This window comes from Ovis aries, chromosome 22, assembly GCF_016772045.2.
Source record: "Ovis aries strain OAR_USU_Benz2616 breed Rambouillet chromosome 22, ARS-UI_Ramb_v3.0, whole genome shotgun sequence".
Lineage (NCBI taxonomy): Eukaryota > Metazoa > Chordata > Mammalia > Artiodactyla > Bovidae > Ovis > Ovis aries.
In genome coordinates, this window is record NC_056075.1 from 7,609,985 (window position 1) to 7,633,938 (window position 23,954).

The 23,954-nt window shown below is 38.5% G+C and overlaps 1 protein-coding gene across 2 annotated transcripts in view; it reads right to left on the reverse strand.

Annotated features, from left to right (window-relative positions):
- PRKG1 (protein kinase cGMP-dependent 1) overlaps positions 1-23,954 on the reverse strand; it is a 1,392,774-nt gene that overhangs the window by 922,042 nt on the left and 446,778 nt on the right. The window lies entirely within an intron of this gene.

Consider the following 23,954-nt stretch of genomic DNA (forward strand, 5'->3'; position numbering starts at 1 on the left):
AGATACACAGGCAAATAAGAGGGAGACTTTGACATATTTCAGTATCACATTATTCTGGGCAACCAAAAATTACTTACTTAAAAACACTTTTAATACGTATACAAAGGCTAATAATAAGGATCTGAAGTCTTACCCAAACTTTGACTGCAGCACATTCCATTACTGATTTTAGCATTATAATCAAGATGTCACCCTTCTTGGTATATGCATCCAAGCTCTGGTAAATTCACAACTGGTAAAAAGTGCTTTATCTAATTTTGCTGCTAAGGTACCAGTAGGGCATGCTGTAAATGCTAGTAGTATGTGGTGTAAGAGTGAAACAGTGCCTGTGCAAATGGCTATATTTTCCCATGTTTGTTTAAAAACACGTGGGCTGCTTTTGGTTCATTCTGAGAAAAGAGAATTTGAGAATGACTGCTGTATCTGGCGTCTGTGGCCTCACCAATGGAAGAGACTACCTTTCAGGACTAGCCAATTCTTGGAGATAGCAAAGGGCTAGGCTGGAAGCAGCCCTTTCATATGTAAAGATACCAATCTTGAGCCCATACCTCTAATCAACTCCTTTATCAAACACTCAGGCACCAAGCCAATATTCCCCCTATTCTAAATCAACCCAGGATCATGTAATGGACAGTTAGGAACAGCTCCTTTGCCCCAGAGCCTACCAGAATTCCTTAAACTGGCCAATCCTACGCTGCTGACCACATCCTGCCTTGTCTCCCCCAAGGAGGCCTTAATACAGGCCCTGGGCTGGGCTTTCTTTTGCTCTTTTCTGCCTCATGACTAAACCTGATGCTTCTCCACTTGGACTGGCATGATTTGGCTGCACCCTTTTCATGGGAAATGTAAATAAGAAAGTCTTCCCTCATGGCATCATTCAGTCACCTTCATGAACTAAAATCCTGAAGCTACAATCACTGATACACCTGTTATCCTCTGTAAATGTCACTGTCCCTGCCATCTGGATCTGCCCACAGCCAGCTTGCCTCTCTCTCTCTCCGTGGAGATTCCTCATGCCCACTGCAGTCAGTCCCTGCTCTTAACCTCAGCTCCAGACAACCACTGATCTGCTTTCATGACTAGGCTTGTCTTTTCTGGACACTGCACAGAAAAAGCATCATACAATATGTAGCCTTCACGTCTGGCTTCTTTCTCCCAGCATAATGTTTTGAGGTTGATTTATGTTGGTGCCCGTTCTTTTTTATAGTGTTTTGTTGTATGGCTATACAACATTTTGCTTTTCCACTGATTTTTGGATAGTTAATAGAATTGTTTCTAGTTTGTGGCTACTCTGAGTAATGCTTCTAGGAGCACTTGTCTACAGCACTATATTTGGACATGTTTTCATTTCTCTTGGGTAGATATTTATGAGCAGAACTGCTGGGCTGTATGATAAACTTAATAATTTTTTGAAGTTGCCAAACTCTTTACCAAAGGGCTGTATTGCTTTCATCCATGCTAGTAGCGTATAAGGGTTCCAGTTTCTCCTGCTGTCCCCAATACTTGGTCTACTCTCTGTCTCTTTAATTGTAGCTATTCCACTGGCATAAAGTACTTTCTTATTATGGTTTAATTTGCCTTTTCCTAATGACTAGAATTTTGAGCCTCTTTTATGTGCTTATTAGCCATTCCTACACGGCCATTCATCTGTCTTCCTTGATAAAATGACTGTCTATTTAAGTCTTTATTTTTTTTTAATTGAAATATTCACTTATTTTCTTTTCTCTCCAGTGGGAAAATTAGAATTCAGAGCTGCTGCAATATATTATATAAGGTGTCTAGCTTTCATAAAGTAAAAATCATGATACATGAAATGAAATAGAAAAGTGTGATCTATTCTAAGAAGGAAAAAAATTCTTGTGAACTGTCTGTAAGGGCCTCATATATTAAGCTTGGCATACAAAAGCTCTACATCAGTTATTTTGAATATGTTCATAGAACTAAAAGAAATCATGTTCAAATGATTTAAATATAACTATGACAACAATGACTTTTCAAATAGAGAATATCAATGAAAACATAAAAATTATCAAAAAAAAAAATAGAAAATCCATATCTGAAAAGTGTAATAACTGAAATTCTGAATTCACCAGACAAGCTCAACAGCAAATTCAAGATATCAGAGGAAGAGTCAGTAAACTTGAAGACAGACCAATAAAAATTACCCATCCTGAAGAACAGAAAGGGAAATGAATATTAAAAAATGAGCAGTCTCAAAGCCATTAAGGACATCCTCAAACATTCCAACATACACATAATAGGAATCCCAGGAAGGGCTGAGAAAAAGGTGGGTAGAAAAGATATTTGAAGAACTAAATAGTTATAAACTTCAAAATTCAATAAATTTAATCTACAGACACACGAATCTCATAAAACTCCAAGTAGAATAAACACAAAGACCTCCATATCTAGCCTCGGAGTAAAAATTTTGAAAGACAGAGATAATTGAATGAATGCATCAAGAGGAAAATAATTCATCATGCACTGATAACTAAAAATATGATTAACAGCATACTTCTGTTTATAAATAATGGAGGTTAGAAGGCACTGAGATGCAAAGAAAAGTGCCAAAAACAAGCCAACAAAAAAGAAAACAGAAAACTATTAAATGAGGATCCTGTATCCAGCAAAAATATTTCTCAAAAATATAGGTGAAATAAAGATAATCTCAGATACAAAATACAAGAATCTGTTACTAGCAGACATGCTTTACAGTAAGAACCAACAGAAGTCCTTCGCATTACGGGAGATGACTAGAATGTAGTATATATGAGGGAATGAAGACATTAGAAAAGAGAAACCTGTAGGAAAATATAGAAGACTATTAATTTTTCCTCCTCTACCTCGTAACTGATTGAAAAGACATGTAATATAATTGTAAAATACATTTACATTTTATATATGATATCTTCATGTATACTTGTACATAAAATAAGTGCCTGGAAGTGATGAGAGCAACCCTGGGCAAAAACGCCATAAACTCTTACTGCTCTTACCCAAGGGTCAGCAGCTTTCCTCAATAAATGCTTATCAAATTACTACATGCCTTTGAGCAATTTCCAGATTCCTGAAATGGCTACTTTGTCCATTTGGGGGGAGTTTTTTGTTTTATTTTTAGGAAAAGGATTTGCCAGGTTCCTCAGACCACCATTCTGGAAGTCCCTACACCTCTTTCTCATAGCTTCACCAGGAATAGGTTAAACCGTAAGTGGTATTAAAGTTCAGCTTTCCACAAAACTTAATTTTTACAGAAAAATAAGAACGTGACCTGGGAATAATTTAAAAAACTAAAAGTCTTGTGAATGATGTGCTTTTGAGACTCTTTCGGCTTGCCAAGGTCAAAAGTATTCCTAAGTTACCTCAAAAAATGGAGTCTCAAACTATTAATAAGAATTTGCTGCAAGTTTTCAGGAATGTAAGAAATAAGGGCACTGCTTTAGCGGTTGCACAATGAGGACGTATGGAGAACAGAATGCTCTTCAGAATGCAATAGGAGCTTCAGCACTCAGAAAGCAGCTCTCCAACCCAGAATCAATTTTAGAAGTCATCCTCTCCAGCAAGTTGTTCACTGCCCTCTCCTTCGGTGTGTGTGCCCTTAGCTTCGCTCTGTCTCTGCTGTTACTGAGCTCTCTCCATCAGTTAATAGGACTTTATTCATATTTGTTCCACTCCGTGATTCCATTAACTCATGACTTTCACTGGCTCATGCCTTCTTTATTTTCCTTTTTATGTCTCTGTCATTCTTTCCCACCTGGTGTTTGTGACGTTTCAATACTCCACATCCAAGCTCCACAAAAATTGAGGTCTCATTGAGTTTTATAGTACAGTGTTTCTCAAAACCTAATGTGCATCAACTTAGAATCTTAGTAAAATGAACATTTTTGATTTGGAAAGTCTGGGGTGGGACTGAAGATTCTGCAAGGTGATACTGGGGTTGCTGGTACACGGAATCATGCTTTCATGATCAAAGCTGTTAGTCAGCACTCAGAAAAAGGTTCAGCTACTGGGTGGAGCTCTTGGAACAATGCCTTACGGACCACACATCAGCTTTTAGCTGGTGGCTTTTGCATCACAGCTTAATCCTCCATCAATCAGCTCTGAGCCAAGTCATAGGAGTATGTGGTACAAACAATGGTACTCTATGTATAAAAGTACCCATGGCCCTAGAGGCGGCAGTCTATAGAATCTCGTATAAATAAATGTTAATGTTTCAGTGAATGGTCCTTCTTTTTATCTTTGCTGATCAAGGTGAGTAACTCACTTTGGAACTTAATGCGTCTGTAGAGGGCTGTTGGCCAGGTCTCCATGGTACCAACATTTCCCAAGGAAAACAGTGTTAGCTTTTGCATAAATGGCACTATTTACTGTGGGTTTTTCTTTCTTTCTCAGTCTCTCTTCTTCTCTCTTGCTGTTTGTTTTCATGTTGGAACTAGATGTCTAATGAAAACAATTATAGATTCTCAAATTAATTTATTCTTAGAGATAACAGCTGTAAGGGAATAAATGAACAACAGTTTTCTGGAATCCACAGGACATGGCAAAGCAGGGAAACGGGAACATGGAAGCATATATTCTATGGGATTTTAAAAAACAATCACCAAACAAACATAAGAAATATTTGAGATGAAGAAAGACAGGGAGAAATGAAAGGGAAGAACAGAAAAGTAAAAAGAGATACACTGAGAAAGAGGATTACCTGCTTGCCTTCTTTACTCCCAGCCCATTTTCTGTGAGTTCATATATGGACAAATTAACTGTATTTTTATATCTGTACAGAATGAGCATATATGAAAACAAATCTCCCCAATAACAGAAGATAATATGGATGATAAACATGTATATGAAAGCTTTTTATATATTTTGTCTATTAGAAATGGAACTGAATTTAAAGTCTTCCATACCTACTTTGTCAACTGACAATTAGAATTCTACAATTTTAAGCTAATTCTTAATATATAGAGTACTCTGTACACTATTCAGTACCTACTCACTTTAAGCCTAGTGCTATCTCTGTTCATCAATTTATCTTTATATTATCTATCACTCTAGTTTATAAAGCTCCTTCATCTTTTTTAATTAATTTTTATGGAAGTAAAGTTGTTTTACAATGTTGTGAAAGTTTCTACTGTGCAGCAAAATGAATCAGCCTTACATATACATTTATACCCCCCCTCCTTTTGGACTTCCTTCCCATTCAGGTCACCATAGCGCCTTTAGGAGAGTTTCCGGTGCTATCTATATGCTCTCGTTAGTCTTCTCTTGTATACATAAATACAGAGTAAAATTACAGTTTTAAAACAGAACGAAATTGTAACTTATAGAGACACGGATGGACCTGCTGCTGCTGCTAAGTTGCTTCAGTCGTGTCCGACTCTGTGCGACCCCATAGACCTACAGACTATCAGACAGAGTGAAGTCAGACAGGGAGAAACAAATGCCACATCTTAATGCGTACATGTGGAATCTAGAAAAATGCCCCTTCGTCTTTTAGTTAAATTAATGAGATGGGCCAAACATTGCACCACTGCAAACAGAAAGGACTCATTCATTTTTAGGCCCTGGTGCCTGGAGCAGTGCTTGGCTAAATACCCACCCCTAATCCAGTGTGGCTCTGAGTCCTCAGAGACTTTTCTATAAAACAAGGGGCCTACACAGGGTGTGCCCTAAGGTCCCCTTCTTCATTATATTTAAAATGCAGATTTAGCCTGAAAGCTTAAAGAAAATTGAGAAGGACCCATTTAATCACCATAAGGAAACACATACAGCTAAAGTATCGTTTTTCTGCTCACACATGGCAGCAAGACAAAGAGTGTTTGCACCAATGATAAGCATTTCCTCTGAAACCTCAAAGCCAGAAACATATATTCCATCTATGTCCCATGATCAGCAAGCATAAGGCTGGCATATTTTCTTTGGAATCTAGAAAGTATTTAGAGCCATGCTGGGCTTGGCAGAAGCTGAAGCTAGCCAAGGCCTGGTTCTGATCATTTGCAGCTGCTTCCCAGTCTGCTGTCATCCAACCAGACTCTAACGAACCCTAAGCCAGGCCTGCCTGCTGCGGCTTCCGAAAGGGGTGGAGGCAGCAATGCCTCTATTAAATCAGCCTTCTAGTTAGTGAATGAGAATATTGTTGCTGGAGTGTTCTCATCAACTAAACTAAACACAACTAAAGAAAACCTCTCCCTCCATCTCTGATGGATTAATTGTAAGACAACAGTAATCTCTTTTGGACAAATGAAAAGATGTGGGATAACAGAGCTATGTTTTTCAATGGACAACGGTGGTTACAATGGAAGAAACAACATAGATGTCAGAGCTGTGCCCAAGATTTCTTTAAAACTGCAACAATTTCAATAAGCACACTCTACAAAAGTAACGATTAAATACTTCTAATAGGGTGGATTTCAGAATATTCCTGAAGAGATTATCATAAAGATCAAGGTGAAATAATACATGACCTTTCACAATATGATCATTTGATATACAGTTCCGAAAGTTAGAAACGTAAGCAAATCATATTATAATATAATCTTCCCTAAATCACAAGCTCTACAACATGCAACAAAAGACCTGATGTATAATTGATGTCAAGATGAATAGCTGATGAATTATGGAAGGAAGGAAGGCAGGAAGGAAGAGGGGGGAAAGGGAGAAAAAGCAAGAAGCAATGTATTCTGCTCAAAAATGTAAAACCACAACTAGAATAGTAAAGCGTGAACAAGGAAAATCATCTTAAAAATTCATATCCACCTTCCTTACAATAATCTTGTTTGAATTGTCATGGAACAAAACAGCAGGGAAAAGTCTCGCTGGGGTATTCTGAGAGGGAATTAATCCTTGACTTTGCTAGACACATCCATTTCGCTACTGAGACTAGCCTAACGTATAAAAACAAAACGGCGATAGAATGTCATTCTAGAGCACCCTTGAAATCTGAACGCATTAAAATAGATGTATTTGGAGAGACATGTGAGCCTTTCATCACGTAATAATGGCAACGGGATCATATTAGGGCCTGTTTAAAGGGTTCCACAGTTATTCTTATTTAAAGGCTTGTGAAAGATGAAAAACAGTGCCCATATAGCAATATGTTCTAAACATAACCTCATGGATCTAATAAATGCTGCCCTCCAAAGCAGTCTTGACAGAGGATGGTTATTTTTAGGCATTCACTAAAATCATTTTAACATAGGATTAAGATACTGCAGTGGCCTATACATTTTTAAAAGCTAAGAAATCCTTGTAAAATGTTTCTTTTATCTTTTCTTGGGAAAGTAGCAGAAAAATACCATGTTCAAAAGGCCTATAATTCATAACACAAGATAAAATTATGAAATATGTGTAGGAAAGTATAACATGAATATTTACTTTATATGCATGCATTTCTAAATAAAATGAATGATACCAGAATGGTCAAGAGGGAATGGTTTAGATCTACTTATGCGACCTGTGGCAAATACTGTGTTTCTCTGGGCTTCCAGCTCTTCCATGCTAAAAGAAAGAGAAGGCTGGCTATGTCTTATCTAAGGCTATTTCCAACAATAAAATGCTATGGTCTCAAATATCTGCAATTTGATATTTCAAATAAGGCACCATAACGGTACCAAACGAAGAAGAGTCTTGGTAATATTTTTGGAAAGCACAGACTCAAGACAAATGCAGCGTAGAAATCTCTAAGATGACACAGACCTAAATGTAGCAAACATGATACGGCAGTATAATTTAATATGATGACCGTAGTTCAGTTTATTCCCTATTTTTGCCCCGAGTGAAACCACTGTAGGTTTATTTCTAGAATCTGCTTTTGAATAGCATATTGTAGATCAAACATAATTACAGAATATTAAGTATCCCAATGGCCTCTGTGAACTGTGTCCTAAAATATTCTTCTCAGCTTTCCAGAAAAATCATCAGGAGAGTTGGAATAATGGGGAGCTTATTACTGCTCAATTGTTACGATACAGATGTGGCTTTACTTACATTACTCATTGTTATTGGTATTCTGAATATCAATATGCTGAACCAATAAAGAGGAACATTTTCTCAAAAATTAAAGAACAAATTCAGTCCACTAGAATTACTTCAGTAGATAAGAACCACTAGGAATCTTCATGGTGAACAGAAGGTTTTGTGGGAAGATATCTGGCGACAAAAATCATCAGGATGGACCAGAAATAGGGAAAAGGAGATAGATGCCTATTTGTGGAAAAGGCCAGAATAAGGAAGACAGAGTTATGAAGAAAGCAAATATCTCTTATTCAACACTAGTAGAAAGATGGTAGACTTTAAAAAAAAAAATAAAGAAGAGCAAAATTTGCTTTCTCAATTAGAAATTCTGGAGTTATTAGTGCAAGATAGAGAATCCATAATTGCTGTAGCACAGCCTGGAGGGACATACATGCCAGGTATACAGAATAATTTCTAAGCCAGTCAAACCAGTGTCACTCTGGACAATCTATTCTCTACCTGGCGAGAAGCAAAACCAAGACACTGCGTTTGATAACAGAACTTTAACTCGGCTTGAAGAAGGATGTGAATAGTTATTCTTTCTTCCTGATTAAGGTACTCTTCCAGTCAACATTGTTTAGCTTCTATGTTGAACTGGCATATTAATGCTTTTACAGTTAGTTTCTAAAACCCTTCTTCAAGAAAAAAAAAACTGATTCAGTAGAGATTAAGTATTTGTGTACTTTGTAAAACATCTTTATTTTCCAATCATTTTCCATCAAATCAGAAGCAGTGCCTGAATAATTCCTGGAAGTAAATTCTAGCCTAGCCCAGAGTTGGGATCAAAGATAAAGGCAACCATGACATTATGATATGGCCACGAGGTGGCAGCAGTAGGCACATATGTGGTTCTCTGAAAGGCCAGGTTACAATGGATTAAAAAAAAAAAAAAAACAAACTTGAAAGGCAGGGGAATTTCAGCAGCCAAATCTCCGAAAGATGCTTGGAAATTGACCAGATTAGAGATGAAAAAAAGACAGAAACAAGAGGGGTTACTGAAGCTGGAGTTGACTTGGGCTTTCCTGGTTCATCAAAGCATGTGGATATCAACACTGGCACAGCCTTTCTCCCCTTCTGTGCTACCCATGGAGCAGAATGCCCAGGATTCAGCCCAGCTATGGCCTCCCACGGTGCCTCCCTTCCATAGAGGGGCCTCACACTGTAACCCTTTTCTAATGACAGAGACCAAATGATCTCTGATGCGAACCGGAACATTTTTGCATGTGAAACTAAGTGCTCTTAATCATCCCACCAGGGCATTAGACACAGCCCTGGCTGTTGGGGCAAATAAAGCCGTATGCTCAGTTATCCAGTTCCTAACTCTCCTTCACGTGTGTGCATGCAAACTCAGTCCTGTCTGACTCTATGCGACCCATGAACTGGGGCCCGGCAGACTCCTCTGTCTATGGAATTTTCCAGCCAAGAATACTGAAGCAGGTTGCCATTTCCCACACCAGGGAATCTCCCCAACCCTGGGACTGAATCTGTATCTCTTGCGCCTCCTGCACTGGCAAGCAGGTCCTTTACCAACACGCTACCTGCGAAGCCCCCTTTCCTTCATGAGAACTTCTCAAGTCCTCAGAGCCCTGGTAGGTAGGTGAACTGAACTAGCCTTTTCATTTCCTCCATTGAAGAGTGCCAGCACACAGCACACAAACTGTCAACAGGAATTCACCAACTGAATAACAGAAGCTCATGATTCGTTAGTATACTCAAAGGACATTTAATTCAATACACAAATTGTGTGACTTTACAGATGAGGAAAACTCAGATCCAGAGAGGTTAGGAGTCACTATCAGTAGAGCAGAAAGTGGCAGAACCAGAATCCCAGGGACTCCCCAAGACTATGGGTGGCCTCAGAAAAGGTATTATTGGTTCACTCTCTGAATAAGCACCCAATGAATCTTGACTCTAACCTTTGGCGTCTTTTTTTCCCACATCACAGACTTTATCATGTATCTTTTTACCTATCAGATGCCTCTGGTATAAATGTCACTAAGTTTAAAAATCTTATTCGCTGCACAAAAGAAAGAACTTAGCATTCCTCTGTTATCTGACATTCTCAACTTCATTAAAAGCCCTTAGAATATGCCATTTTTTCTTTAGGAAAAACTGATCTTCATTTATCTGCTCCTCATGAGAAAAAATTGATTACTCCAATCCCATGCAAGGAAGTCAGTCAATAAATGTTGAAATACAATAATAATAATGACCAGAAAGCTCCATATTCTTCCTTACCCCTGCAGGTTGCCATGGTTACCACCAAAATCTTGTTTTGTTTCACTGGTTGGTGCTTCTATTCTTTTACATAAGATTCCTCAGGGTTTACTGCGTTCCCTTCCTCTCTCCTTTCACTTCCTTAGGGTCAGTGACTGTCACCTGTACAACATACCTGTGTTATGTACCTGTGACTATTTCAACGTGTACTGAAGGACATTACTTCTCAGGAAACTTGAAGCATCAAATTATGTGAATGAGTTTAAAGGACAGAAATGTGAGAACACTGTGATAAAAATCACAACATTCTACCTTTCCAACTGGGTCAAATTGCAAAAGGATGTGAAAAAATAGAATTTGTATGACTAAGTTGCTGTGGTTTCCTGATAGAATAAAAAACACTTCTTCTTTAGAAGAAATGCTTGTATTAGATATATTTGAATACTGAAAAGACATATTTCAGTACTGAAAAAATGTTTCTCCCCCAAAACAATCAAAAGGAGCTCCTGTTCTGTGTATAATGTTTCTGTGACCCAAAAAGGTACTTTCCCATTAAGTACACATGAAATTCTTCCCTGGGATTGTTACTCTGGTGTTAGCTTATCTTGAAGCTGGGCTTCGGCTTCTCAGCCCACCAAATGAACCATTGTTATTCCCTAAAATAGTCAGTGCGTTAGTGAATATGTCTGTCATGTTCAAAAGCCCTCCACTCTAGTTTTCTATGAAGCTGTAGCTTGGTAACATTTCTGAAAGTTGCATATCCTGGTGTTAAGGTAGTTTTGGCTGCTTTCAGCAATCCCATTCATCCTACACCAACAATGATTGGCTATTTTGTCATTCATTTCCTGTATCAGTCCAGCCTAGAGACTTGGTTGCCTGCCTTAGAATTCATCTTTTCTAATCTCGTTCTGTAACTTAATATTTATCAGATGATGAGGCTTCCAAGAACTAGGCATAGTGTTTGAAGTTATACCTTTAGGCTACAAGCAACCAATGTCCACTTTTTAGCTCAGGTTGAGATATCTTAACTGCAGAGCCATGATGAATGTTCTCTTTCTAGCTGTTACATTATGTAAAATTGCTGCTATTTAGCTATTTTGATCTACATAAATGATGGCATCATATAATTTGGCCTAGAGCTGAGCAAGACAAGAGAAGTATGTTGCCTGTGTGGGTTCTGGCATATGCACAACTCCTTAGCCCCTGGAGGAGGGCATGGCAACCCGCTCCAGTATTCTTGCCTTTAGAATCCCATGGACAGAGGAGCCTAGTGGGCTACAGTTCATGGGGTCATGAAGAGTTGGACACACCTGAGAAAATAACACTTTAGTCCTATCTTTCTACACAAAGTGAGACTCTTGAGCCTCAGTGAAAAATTGGAGGCACTATCAAATTCTTGCTGGAGAAGACTAAATTATTCAAAGGCAGGTGGATAAATCACGAATGAATTAACTGTGCTTCCTCCTGTTCCTCTATCTCACTTACAGTTGCCAGAAGGCAGCATAAAGAAAACACAGAAAAGTCACCACCACGACCAGCTACTCACAGGACCTGCAGAGGGCAAGGAAGACAGAGAGGGGAAACTAAACCGCTTTCTTTGGGGGCAGGGAGGTTAATCTAAAACATGGCTTTCTCATCAGGCTTTGCAAGGCTCCCAAGCCAAGAAATATGCGAGGATTTCTTTGGAAGGGAGATAGAAAAATGAATGGGCTAATAGTTCCAAGTCTCATTGAACTAAGAGATACTTAATAGTTATTATATCTTAGGCCATGTGCACTGCAGCATCTCTGTTTATCATGGCCGCCACACAGCTACTAAATAAAAATAAAATTTGATCAAATAAGAGAGGTGTCACTGTGAGAGGATCAGACAGCAGAAATGGCATTGGGGGACACGAGGACTCACTGAGATGTGAGGTCTGTCTGTATCAGTAACTCATATTTGATAATGAAGTACAGAAGACTCAGCTCTGTGTGTTTCATGGTTCTTCACGTGACTAACCCCCTACAATTCTCTGGCTTGCTTTGTTATTTTATGGCCTTAATGATAGCGGTGGTGGATCTTACACTTAACAGAACGGGCAAGTAATTTTCTGGTGCACCTTCTCCATAGAATATTATACATTGCCTCTAAGAAGTTGTGTGTCCCTCATTACGTGATTAAACCCTCTGTGTTTGACATTCTTTACCTGTAAAACAAAGAGGCTAAATGACAAAACAATCTTAAAGTCCCTTCCAGCGGAAAGATGGCAGGATTACCAGATTCAGAGGAACTTTTGTAATCAGCTCTACATCCCTGAAAGTAGTGAGGTTGAGACACTGTGGTTGAGCTTTTTCCCCAAATATGAATGAACATCACGTGGGAAGATGTGAGATGATTTTAGGTGGGACATGAATATGCTTTTTTCAGTAATTATTGGTTTTGTTTTAAACTTACATTATGGCAATTGATACTGGATTTCTGTTTGTGATAGAAATAAATTTATTGAAACAAATTAGGGTTAAAAGTAAAATACATTAACAAAAAGTAGTGAGTAAATGTCAGTATGCTGTTTGAAAGGTGGTGGTGAATGGCTGAGATCTGGGTAACAATGCAGGGGTGATTCTCAATGAGCAAACTGGGGTTAAATTAATCTCTTTTAAGTAGCATTATTTTTTGAAATTTTAAAAAATAGATCTATATTTTTAGAACTTGCTGAACCTATGTCTAACATTTCTTTATGAAGTATTCTTCATAGGATGACTGAATTCTGAGAATCAGATCCTTTTTCAAAGCCATTTTTGAATGTGCAGGTGTCCTGACCTTCATCAAAGCCATGGTCAAAGAATTGGTAAGGACAGAGGCTTAGAGGTCAAGGCCAGAAGGTCAGCAAATTGATGCGACCCTTTTAGCCCAGGAAGAACTACCTGTCACCCATATCTTCTTACACCATCACAGATTCTTTGGAGCCTGTATCTGCTTGGTACTGCTCAAAGCCTTTTATATGCATTATCTCATTTCCTTTTAATAATCCTATAACATAAATGTTATCCTCATCTTATGCAGAACAAGATTAGGTACTATAGTCAATGACATGGTTCAAAACTGGTTGAGACAGGGTTAAAGCCTAGATCTCTATAACTGCAAACCAAGGCACCACTTTGGACCTTTTATAAAAGGATGTTTTTGAGAGAAAGCTAATTGTTTCTGATCTAGATCCAGAAGTTTCAGTTCTACTTGGAAAGTACTTCAAAATACATAGCTGTTAGGTACAATATTCCACTGTGAAGGAAGTGACAAAATCCTGCTATTACCAAAAATGGGCAGGGGTGGTTGCTTTAAATGATCCTGAGTTTTCATCCTAATTTTTCCTGTGCTAAAGCTTCAAGCAGTTTATTTCAAGGGACTTAGGTATAAACTGAATTATTTGACTAGAAAGCCAATTTTCCGCTAAAACTGTTTTATTCTTCACCATTCAATTCACAACATGGGAAGCTAACTCGCAAGTTCAGTTCAGTTCAGTCGCTCAGTCATGGACAACTCTTTGCGACCCCATGGACTGCCACACGCCAGGCCTCCCTGTCCATCACCAGCTCCCAAAATTTACTCAAACTCATGTCCATCGAGTCGGTAATGCCATCTAACCATCTCATCCTCTGTCGTCCCCTTCTCTTCTCGCCCTCAATCTTCCCCAGCATCAGGGTCTTTTCAAATGAGTCAGTTCTTTGCATCAGGTGGCCAAAGTATTGGAGTTTCAGCTTCAACATCAGTCCTTCCAATGAACATTCAGGACTGATCTCCTTTAGGATGGACTGGTTGGATCACCTTGCAGTCCAAGGGACTCTCAAGAGTCTTCTCTAACACCACAGCTCAAAAGTATCAATTCTTTGGCTCTCAGCTTTCTTTAGAGTCCAACTCTCACATCCATACATGACTACTGGAAAAATGATAGCCTTGACTAGACGGACCTTTGTTGGCAAAGTAATGTCTTTGCTTTTTAATATGCTGTCTAGATTGGTTATAACTTTTCTTCTAAGGAGCAAGTGTCTTTTAATTTCATGGCTGCAGTCACCATCTGCAGTGGTTTTGGGGCCCCCAAAAACAAAGTCTGTGACTGTTTCCACAATATCTCCATCTATTTGGCATAAAGTGATGGGACCAGATGCCATGATCTTTGTTTTCTGAATGTTGAGCTTTAAGCAAACTTTTTCACTCTCCTCTTTCACTTTCACAAGAGCTTTTTACTCGGAAGAGCTTTTTATTAAAATTTAAGGTTTTGCTCACCAAATGCAACCATTTCCTGATTTCATTTTACAACAATATTTTTGATAATGATTTTAATAAACTCTGAGGACAATAAAATCTGTATGTTCATGTGTCCACACACACACACTGGAAGTACTAGCTCATCAGTTTAGGCCACCAATAATCCAATTTCCTCCAAATGCAAAGAACCTACAGCTACAATATTGCAGTGAGTATGGAGTCTGGACCATGGAGTCCTGAAACAATAGAATTGGGACTAAGAAACAAGGGAGGGGGTATTTCTCTAGGGATAGTTTAGATCTGGTAGTTTGTGTTGGGAAAGGTATCTTATGCATCTTTGGTTGCTGTCACTCGTGTCCTCTGATGTCATTTCCTACAGCCTATTCAAATGTCTCAAGAGAAGTTGTTCTTGGGTGAATTGAGATTAACAATGTCCTCCTATTGGCCTGGGAAACCTTATAAAAAATGTGTAAGTCCTAATCAGTAGAGTTCTCCCATCTCAAGGGATGTATGTTAGCACTATCATATGTATACATGAATGCATTACATATATGTGATCATACATGTGAAGTTATAAACAATATGTGATCATACATGTGAAGCTCTAAACACTGGCCTGGCACACCCTGCTTATTCAATAAACGGATGCTATGACAGAGACAGCATAGTGACAAGGTCATAGTCTCTAAGGTCAGACTACCTAGACTATTTATCATAGAAATAATATATGATTTATGTTGACTAGGGCGTCCCTGGTAGCTCAGCTGATAAAGATTCTGCCTGCAATGTGGGAGACCTAGGTTAAATCCCTGGGCTGGGAAGATCCCCTGGAGAAGGGAAAGGCTACCCACTGTAGTGTTCTGGCCTGGAGAATTCCATCAACTGTATAGTACATGGGGTTGCAAAGAGTCGGACATGACTGAGCCCCTTTCACTACGTTGGCTATGTGAGTTTGGGCAAGTCAACTAACCTCTCTGTGCCTCGTCTATAAATGAGAATACTGGTAAAACTTATTTCATAAGGTGACTAAGTTAATGCCTGTGATTAAAGTAATGTCTATCATTTAGGGGAAACTCAAAGAATGTTAGTAACTATTAATTGATATAATTCAGGATATAAATAAAATCTTTATATTATTCAAATAATTAGACTGCTTTTAAATTTAAGGTTTCTCTGCCTGAGCAGAGATAAAATTGTGGATGTTTAAAAACCAAATAAAAATTATTAGAAAGAGGGAATGTGGAACCATAATATTGTCTTTAAGTAATCCTGAAAGGATGTTGTAAATGTCAAAAACAAAATCATCCAGTTTGATATATTTTATAGTAAATCTCTAAAAGGTACACATTTTGATATTAATAAAAATGTTAACAGACATTAGAGGAGCATAGAGCTGATTTTTGTGATCACACAGTTTACGCATTTGGCATACAATTACCACAAGCAGTTAAACAGATTTAGACAAAGATACACTATTCACTTCAACATTCCCCCAAGTAAGTCCAATTCTGAACTTTTTATTTTCATAGCTCGTCACACACCTCCTTGAAATAATAACTTATGTCTCAGATGACAGAAGAGTTAAGCCTGAAATATTAACTGTGCTATTTCTTCCACATTACGAGAAACAAAGATCACCTGGTCAAGATCACGCATCCAGCGACAGTTATTTTTACCTCCTCTGAGCGCCTTTTTTTTGATCCTCTCTGATCTGCCCACCGTTGGTACTATCACCACTTTTGTTCAACATTTACAATGTTCCTATTGTTTGTTGGCGAAGGAAACAGAAAGATAACTAAAATGCAGAGGTAAGAGCTAACAGCCACGGGACAACTCGTGACACAGGCTCTGTGATGAGCATTTGCTCACTTTAGCTGGAGTCTTCATAAGCATCAAAAAATGAGTATGCCCTTTCTCAAATCAGGAATCAGAAAGGTCAAATAGCTTCTTCACGGTCACACAGCTACTATGTGCCATCGCTAAGATTCATCAACCAGTCTGCGTGTCTCTCATTGCACGCCTCCGCTGAAAGTTCCTTCCTGGAAGGCTTTGGGTGTTCTGGTTATCAAACTAACAAAAGAAACCAAAACTCAGCAGAGAGAAGCTATTGAAGGAAATACACCAAAGATGGCACCAAGTGTCTTTAGTCTGCAGAGCATCGAGCATACCTCATTATTCGTATTTCTCAACTTGCCTATAATGAGCATTCACTCATTCAACAATGCGAATTACACAACTTCAGAAGAATTAAATTTAAAAAAAAGAGAGAGAGTGAAAGCACTTCTAGGAGAAAGTGTTTCCTACCAAGGCTTAAGTTGTTACTCTTTCTCCTAGTATTTATGTCTCTTTGGGGAACTCGAAGATTTTAAAAAGAAAGAGAGAAAGAAAGAATCCAATCAAACAAATAAAGCAAAGTACCAGCCAAAGACCTTTCAAGATCCCCTACCTGCTCCCTCCCCCCAACCCCCTACCCCTCACCAAAACAGCACCATTTAGTATGGAATGGCAAATAATTGCCATTATTTGTTTCACTCTGGCTTTGAAACAGTCTTAACACTGCACACCAATCAGTCAATCATCTAATTTGCTGTGATCTGAATCATAACTAAATTCCAAAAACATTCTTTTCCAAGTTTTTAACCTCTGTAAAATCTGGATTCAAACTTGCCTCACTGAGTAAGCCACCTACTCGGTAACAGCTGGACCATACCTGCCCTTGGTGCTGCCTCTCTCTCTGCTCTCTCAGCCTTTTCTCCTGCCCTTCCTTCCATCTGCACCAAACAAAGGATCCTATTCACCTACTCACCGACACAGGATGGTCTACATGCTTATCTAGGTCAGCCCTTGGGGATGTGGACATACTCAACACAGTCACTTCTCAGAAAAGAAACTAGATGGCAAGTTTTCTTCCAGCCACCGCATTCCATTTCCCCATAAAGTGAACATGTTCGCTAACACTTCGGATCATTTTAGATGGCTGGTTTTCAGAACAATGTAGCTTCAAATATTAATATATAGTATTAAGGCCTGTGCTTTTATCTTCCTTTGTTTTTTCCTGAGGACCTATTGACATATTTTTCTGAAGATTTTTTTTTTTCTCTCTCTCATTCTTATTCTCTCATTTTCTCTCCATTTAATCAGTTTGGCCCCTTGGATAATAAATGTTTTATAGTAAGTTTAACCTGGTAGAACTCTTGTATGAAAATATTTCATATAGTGAAATGAAAGATAAAAGAAATAATGTCAATTTAATTACACATCATTCATAACTTCTACGATCAGAGGATAATGTACTCTTTTTTGTTTGCATAATATAATTCCATGTCAAAACTAGACATTATACTTCATGTTGCCATGTGGCGCTAATGGTAAAGAATTCAAGAGGCACAATGCAAGAGGCACAAGAGACATGGGTTTGATCCCAGGCTAGGGAAGATCTTTGGAGTAGAGAATGGCAATTCACTCCAGTATTCTTGCCTGAATTATTTCATGAACAGAGAAGTCTGGAAGGCTGCAGTCCATGGGGCCACAAAGAGTCAGACACAACTGAAAGACTGAGTATACACATGTATATATATGTATATGTATGTTTTGCTTTGTTCTTTAATGATGATGCTATTTTTGCCCTAGAAGAAATGTTTTCTCCATAAACAATGCATTAATTGGTTTTAAATTCAGTGTCCTTCATTTAGGAAAACAATAATCCCCTGATCAGTTTCTTTGTACTAAATGCCATAAAGCCCAGTCATAAAATATTCAATAGCAGCGTATGGGTGAAGGACTTTGTCCTACTATTGTTGATGGAAAAATATAAGTAACTGCTCCCAGTCACAAGATAAGGATGATCGAAAAGCAATCCAAGTTACAGCCTGGAGCCCATTGAGAAATAACTGCTAACTGTTATCTAAAGTAGAAAATATCAGTATCAGAAGACAGGAATGATGCAAGGGTGTTAGAGGAAACTTTCTCTTCTCCATACCTTCCCTCCTCCAATGATTCTCACCACACAGACACACACATGTGCACACACACACAGGCCAACATATCCCAAAGGCAGTGGACAGAGGAATGGCTTTGACATTTGGTATTTTGTTCCCTTAAGTCTTATGTCCTTATTTATTTAAACACACATAGAGGCCCTTCCTTATCAGTGCTCTTTAAAAACATGTTTAAACTATCAACATCCAGTTATTCAGCATTCAAAATTAACTTGGAAAATGACCACACTGTACTTCTCGGATCTGAACATCAGTAAGAAAAGCTGTGTGCATTCTACTTACCAAGAAAGCTTAAAAATAAAAATAGCAATTAAAATGAATATGTAATAAAATGTTTAAATCGTTTTTAAAATCCAAAGCCTAATTTCTTTGTTTCCTTAAGGCCGATTTTAGACCTGCTTTACTACCAGAAGGGTTAAGTGAAATAACCCATCTGAACATATCATAACATTTATTTCTTTGCACATTTTATTCGATAAGTATTGGCAGAGTCTGAATCTACTGTTGCTCATGGTGAAATGAACTGCTGCCATGGAAATACATAAAAATGGAAGGGTCCCGGGTTTTAAAAAAAGCTAACATAGCATAGGGCTTAATTTTTGCCAAGAAGCTTAGTAGTTAAAGCAATAGGTTCCTTTTAATATACTTTCTTTCTCCATCTAGAGAATTTTAGGTCCATAGGAAAACTAAACTGGTTTTTCCTAAGTGGGTTCAGTTAGAAACAGGCTTCCAACTAATATCATCTCCAGTGGGTTAAGGTTCATCAATTTTGCCCTGGCACCATCCTGCCTGGGTACCATCTGCTGGTAAAGCGAGTTAGTATGGCAATGAGGAAGATGGTATGCCATAAAGAAGAAAAGTCAGAAATGCTGGTGGACCTACACATTTTTCCTGCCTCTGGGTAGAGTTTACATCCTCAGGAAAGAGGAGAGGAATGATGAATAAGCTCTTGAATGAGCGTGGAGAGGAACAGCTGTCGACAACAAATCGATTTCATTGGTTGATTTCAGCAGAGCAGGCAGGGGTCCTGAGCTGCTGTGAGTTGCAGTGCCTCGCCACCAGGGTAGTTAAGATCATTAGGACAATTCGAGAATGCCTTCCTGGAGAAGCCAAGAGCTAGGATCACTGCAGAGAGAGGACAAAGTGGAATTCTGATCCCCAAGGCACTCCACAAGCCTTCAACAGAGAAACAGCAGGGTACACGGCAAAACACCGCTTGCCGCCCTGTCTTCACAACAGCCCTGCTGCCAGATGAGCAAACGAATAGGTCTGTCCAGGTCCACTGTGCAGCTTCCTTTACAGAGCTCCCTGTGGAATTTGCCATCTTCCTAAATCTCGTGCAGGCACTCTAGGAGATGAAACTCAAGTGGCTTCCAAATCCATTCTCTGTGCGCAAGAACTCAGTGGGAGCCTCCTCATCTTTCTGGATACCTTTTATGGGAGCAAAGTCACCTAATGTCAAAACACACCAGCAGAAAAGCAGGATGAGCCACAAGTGCAGGAAACTGCTGTCTACAACAGCCAAATATTTAGATTCTAGGAAAAGGTTTCCAAAGGCTTCATTTCCTGAGTATACGTGCCAGATGTACATGTCTAGGGATCCAATTTCCGAGATGGTTTTTATCCAGTTCTTAAGCCCGCATCGTTTACATATCTCAAACAGCCTGTGTGTATAAGAGAAGAAACTAAATTCATGGTGAGGAGAACCTTTTGTAGGTGGATTTTAGTTGTAGCTATCTCTGCATTTACTTGACTAGAGTGTTTGCAGGGAATTGTTTGAAAATGCAAATGTAAAGACCTCTTCCAAATAGACGTCACTCCTCTAAAAGCGGTAAAGGGTTTCTCTAAAAGAAAATATCTCCTAGAATTCTACTGTCATCTTTTTGAAGACCAAACCTTCAGTAAAGTGCCAGAAATTTGGCACCACTGTCTAGAATGATGGATGAACGGCACAAAAATAAACATTTTCCAAATGCCTTCTAATGAAGACAAATTTACGGGACATTATAATTTCCCAAAGCTTAAAAAAGACTTATTTCTACTTTTTTAACCTTTTAGAAGACTTATCAGCATCAGTGTTTACTTGTAACTGTTATTAGAAGTCAGTAAGTACTTTGTGATTTCTTTTCCCTAACACTACTGAAAAAAAAAAAAAAGATTAATAAAGCTCTGTGCTCAGCATTCCGAGTCGACTGACTCAGAAGGGTTCACTGTGCTTTTCAATACTGCCTTCTTTAAACGAAGGATAAGTTAAAAATTAAATCACCAAGAAAGAGCGTTGCTTAAAAAAAAAAAAAAAGAATGCTTTTGAAAAAGGAATCTTTAAAATGCTAAACAATCCATTTTGGGGAGGAGGTAAAAAGGAACCCTGGAGTGAGGAAGTGGTGATGAAATAGGACTAAGAAAAGGGCCAGGGAAGATGGAAAAGGAAGAAATAAACTATAAAGATGTGTATCTATAGAATTAGAAGGACTCATGTAAAGTGATTTATTCCATTTCTTTGTCTGCAAGCCCATGATAACTAAAGTCAAACTTTCTCTAAGGTTGCCCTTTCCAAATGGTGGCCACTGGTCAAAAGCGGCTGTTCCATACTTGGTACACGTCAAGAGTGCATCACGCTCTAAGTACAAAGCAGATACTGACTTTGAATACTCAGCATAAAAAGAATGTAAAACAGCTCACTAATAGTTTTTATACTAACAACATTTTAGATCTATTTAGTGAAATAAAACACATTGCCAAAATTTATTTCACCTATTTTTCATTTATTTTTACTTCTTTAATTTTTTAACTTTTTAATGTGGCTACAAGAAAATTTCAAGTGACATACATGGGCTTGCATAGATTATATTTAGATATTTGGATTTGATAGCATTGCTTTACAGGTATTAAAAGGTATCTGAACCTATGTACCCATGACTATCGTTTAATATGAGAAAAACTGTAGTGGCCTGTCCCAAACTTTCGCAAATTATCATTGTTCTGTGAGCCATATTGGTTCTTCCTTGGTGATTACTGAAACATATGCCCACTCCCACCCTCACATGAGGAAAGGCATGAGGAGAGAATGGGGGATACATATTCACCTGTTCCTTTAAAAAAATAATAATAATTGTAGTTAATTTACAATGTTGTATTAGTTTCAAATGTACAGCACAGTGATATATATGTGTGTGTATGTGTGTGTATCTATATATGTATACATATATGTATGCATATAAACACACATATATTAAGACATATGCATATATATCTGAATATATTATATTCTTGTCCATTATAGATTATTACAAGATATTGACTATGGTTCTCTGTGCTACAAGTAGGTTCTTGTGGTTTACCTAGTTTATATATAGTGGTGTGTATCAGTCCTGGGTGTTCACTGGTAAGACTGATGTTGAAGCTGAAACTCCAATATTTTGGCCACCTGTTGTGAAGAGCTGACTCATCTGAAAAGACTCTAATGTTGGGAAAGATTGAGGGCAGGAGAAGGGGATGACAGAGGATGAGATGGATGGATGGCATCGCCAACTCAGTGGACATGGGTTTGGGTGGAGTCCGGGAGTTGGTGATGGACAAGGAGGCCTGGCGTGCTGCGGTTCATGGGGTCGCAAAGAGTCAGACACGACTGAGCGACTGAACTGAGCTGAATATGTTAATCCCAAACTCCTAACGAATCCCTCCTCCCCACCTCCGTCAGAACTTCTATATATTACATGCTATTGAGAAAGTAGAATAGGAGCCATATACAAAAAGGGGAACTGGTCTGGGAAAATGTAAATTGAAAAAATTAAGAAGAACCAGACGGAAGAAAAAAATCTTGTCCTCAGAATTTAAAGTTAAACTGAAATGCATTCACTGAAATCCACCTTATACTCGGCGCTGTATTTTCACCAGAGTAATGATCAGTTACCTGAATCATTCAGGAGTCTTCATGAAAGGCTTGAAAAATATTTGCACTTCAGTATCTTTAACTATACAGCTGGGAGTTTCGATCTGATGAGTTACAAAATCCCTTCAAGTCTGAACCTGTATTGACTGATTCTGTTTTACCTTTGAAGTAACCATTACCCTGACTGAAGACTCTCTTCTCTCCATTATCTGGGGGTCTGGCTCCTTGCCAATTAGATCTCAAAATAAAGCTTACTTCTGAAGAGAGCTCATCCCCAACCACCTACGTGGTGGTCCTCCTGTCACTCTATCATTAATTTTATTTTATTTTCTCCATTGAAATTATATTGAGGTGATTTTTTTTTTGGCTTTTATTTCTTTCCTTATATTCATTTCAATTTAGTTCAGCTGCTCAGTTGTGTCCAACTCTTTGCAACCCCATGAATCGCAGCACGCCAGGCTTCCCTGTTCATCACCAACTCCTGGAGTTTACCTAAACTCATGTCCATTGAGTCGGTGATGCCATCCAACTACTCAATCTCTGTCATCCCCATCTCCTACCATCCTCAATCTTTCCCCGCAGCAGTATCTTTTCAAATGAGTCAGCTCTTTGCATCAGGTGGCCAGAGTATTGGAGTTTCAGCTTCAACATCAGTCTTTCCAATGAATACCCAGGACTGAGCTCCTTTAGGATGGACTGGTTTGATCTCCATGTAGTCCGAGGGACTCTCAAGAGTCTTCTCCAGCACCACAGTTCAAAAGCATCAATTCTTTAGCACTCAGCTTTCTTTATAGTCCAACTCTCATATCCATACATGACTACTGGAAAAACCATACCCTTGACTAGATAGACCTTTGTTGGCAAAGTAATATCTCTGCTTTTTAATATGCTGTCTAGGTTGGCTAAAACTTTCCTTCCAAGGAGTAAGTGTCTTTTAATTTTATGGCTGCAGTCACCATCTGCAGTGATTTTGGAGCCCCCCAAAATAAACCCTGCCACTGTTTCCACTGTTTCCCATCTATTTCCCATGAAGTGATAGGACCAGATGCCATGATCTTAGTTTTCTGGATGTTGAGCTTTAAGCCAACTTTTTCACCCTCCTCTTTCACTTTCATCAAGGGGCTTTAGTTCTTCTTCACTTTCTACCATAAAGGTGGTGTCATCTGCATATCTGAGGTTATTGATATTTCTCCTGGAATCTTGATTTCAGCTTGTGCTTCATCCAGCCCAGCGTTTCTCATGATGTACTCCGCATACTAGCCAAATAAGGGTGGCAGTATACAGCCTTGACATACTCCTTTTCCTATTTGGAACAAGTGTATTGTTCCATGTCCAGTTCTAACTGTTGCTTCCTGACCTCCGTACAGGTTTCTCAAGAGGCAGGTCAGGTGGTCTGGTATTCCCATCTCTTTCAGAATTTTCCACAGTCTATTGTGATCCACACAGTCAAAGGCTTTGGCATAGTCAGTAATAATTATAAATAATAATAAATATATTATAAATTATATGCATATTATATAATTATAAATATAAATAATAAACAATACCTTATATTACTTGCTTATATTTTTATATATTTCATTGTTTGCTGTCCA